Source organism: Corvus brachyrhynchos, unplaced genomic scaffold (assembly GCF_000691975.1).
Source record: "Corvus brachyrhynchos isolate BGI_N302 unplaced genomic scaffold, ASM69197v1 scaffold378, whole genome shotgun sequence".
Taxonomy (NCBI): Eukaryota; Metazoa; Chordata; class Aves; order Passeriformes; family Corvidae; genus Corvus; species Corvus brachyrhynchos.
The window spans coordinates 42,919-45,771 of NW_008239768.1; positions in this window are offsets into that span (position 1 = coordinate 42,919).

Consider the following 2,853-nt stretch of genomic DNA (forward strand, 5'->3'; position numbering starts at 1 on the left):
CAGGGATGTCTCCCTGTAACACCCCTGTGCTGCCGGTTAAGAAACCAGATGGAACCTACAGAATGGTGCAGGATTTAAGAATAATAAAGGAAATTGTCAGATCAAGGCATCTCGCAGTTCCAGACCCCTACACCATCCTGCATCAGATCCCTTCTTCACATCAGTATTATTCAGTACTGGATTTGAAGGATGCTTTCTGGGCGTGTCCGATTACAGAGGACAATAAACAATATTTTGCCTTTGAGTGGGAACAGGAGGAAAAACAGAAAATGGTAAAACAACAATTGACCTGGACAGTCCTCCCGCAGGGACATACAGAGTCACCGGCTTTGTTTGGGCAAGACCTGCAGAAAATATGAAGAGAGTTTACTCCATCCTCGGGAGTTAGGCTGTTGCAGTGGGTGGATGATTTGCTTTTATCAGGGGAGCAGGAAAAGGTGGTTGAAGAGGCTACTGTGAAGCTGCTTAATTTTCTGGCTAAAGAGGGACTTAGACTATGTGAAAAGAAGGTGCAGTTGGTGGAGAAAAAGGTTAAATATTTGGGACACATTTTGACTGGATGTTTATGGTGTACTGACCCAGAAAGAATACAAGGAATTTTACAAGTACTATTACCCCAGACAAAAAAAAAGAAAAAGAGGAGCTACAGCAGTTTTTCAGGGTTAGTGGGGTACTGCAGAGCATGGATTGAGGAATTTTCTGTTTTGGCCAGGCCTTTATATGATTTTTTAACCCAAGACAGCCCTAATGTCGTGGTATGGACACCAGAAGGAGAGCAAAGCTTTAGGAAATTAAAATACAAACTGGTCAATGCCCCAGGCTTAGGTCTTCCAGACTCGGAAAAGGAATTTGAGCTGTTTGTGGATGTTAAACAGGGCCATGCTAAAGGAATTTTGGTGCAAGAGCACGGGGGAACACGGCAGCCTGTTGTTTATTTTTCTAAGCTGTCAGACCCCGTGGCCAGAGGCTGCCCCATTGTCTGCAGAACCGAGCAGCCACAGCTCTGATGGTAACTGAGGCCCCAAAGCTGACAGGGGGAGGGTATCTGATTGTTCAAGTTTCACATCGGGTTAAAGCTTTGTTAACCGAGAGAGCCTCTAAGTGGATGAGCAGCGCTCGGTTATTACAGGGTGAATCTTGTTTAATGGAACAGGAGGATTTAGAATTGAAAAGTGGGGAAGGGTTTAACCCAGCCTCTTGTCTGAACGGCCCTGAAGAGGGGGCCGGGAAGGAACCCATGGCTACATTCAGGTGATGGATCTCCAGACCCCGGCTAGGGCAGATTCACGAGACGCTCCCTGGCCTGAGGGAGAAAATGTGTTTGTCGATGGCTCCGCTGCCAGAGGAACTGTTTTTTCCACCGGAAGAGCTTGAGATAACTAAAAAGAGTGGGGCAGAGGAAAGGGGATAATTGGTTTACAAGGGATGGCAAGCAGTGGATACCAAAAGCTCTGGCCAGACAAATACTAAAGCAATTCCGTGAAGGGAGCCACTGGGGCTCTTGAGGATGGGCAGAAGCCTTCCTCAAAATGTACGCTGCTGTGGGTCTTTTTACTCTAGCAAAGCGAGCTATTGACGTTTACTTGATTTGTGCTAAAACCAATAACAGGGTTATAAAGAAAATTGTCAGGGAAGGGAGGCCTTGGGCTGTACATCCCTTCCAGAGATGCCAGGTGGATTTTACCGAAATGCCCCGAGTGGGAAGGCTTCAATATCTTCTGGTAATAGTATGTCAGCTAACAAATGGGCCAGGAGCATTTCCAGCCATTTCAGCAACTACAGGATTAGTCATTAAAGTATTTTTGAAACAAATAATTCCAAGATATGGGATTGTGGAAGCAATAGACTCAGATAAAGGAATTAATTTCACAGGAAAAATTCTTCAAGGGGTTATGACTGCTTTAGGAATACAATGGAACTTCCATACCCCCTGGCACCCCCAGAGCTCGGGCCGGGTTGAAAGGATGAATGGAGAAATAAAGAAACACCTCCTGAAGCTGGTGATAGAAACCAAGATGCCATGGGTGCAACTCTTGCCACTGGCTTTAGCAAGAATAAGGGCCAGACCCAGGGGAGACATTAAATGATCTCCCTTTGAATTGATGCTTAGAATTCCTTACCCTTGCAATTCTCAGCCTAGTGGGAGAGTTGAACTAAATAATGTAGATTTAAAACAATATGTGGCCCAGATACTGTTTCTTGTGAAATCTTTTCAACTGGAAGCTCAGCTGGCACAGACCCCGCCTTTGGACTTTGCTGTTTGTAACATCCAGCCAGGAGATTGGGTCCCTGTTAAGGAGTGGAAGGAAGCACCACTGGTGGCCAAGTGGCGTGGCCCATTCCAAGTGTCACTGAGCACAGAAACAGCTGTCAGGGCAGCTGAACACAGGTGGACCCATCACACTCAGGTCAAGGTCTCTGAGGCCCTGGAGAGGAGGGTGTTTCTTCTGCAGCTCCTTGCAGGTCTCCTCTTCCCAAGCTGGCTCTCCTGCACCACAGAACTCTGCCAGCTGCAGCTTCACAAACATTAGGTCGAGGTCTGGATGTTCCTGCATGATTTGCTCGAAGTCCTCGGGGGCTGCATCAGATCCATTGTTGTTGTGTTCCCCCTTTGCACGGAGCCCATGGATCTGATGGCCCCTGGCCAGGGCCTGGCACAGGAGGTGGAACCCGGGTGCTGCTGCAGCGGCGCTGGGGGAGCTCCAGGACTCACTGTGGCTGCTGTGGCAGCTGCAGCACAGCCCGTTCCCAGCGAGGAGCCAAGGGCTCCGTGGGGCTCTGCAGGACCTCGGCCCTGGGGCTCGTCTGCATCAGCCCGGGCAGCCGGGGTGGGCTTGGCTTCGCTTGTGTTCC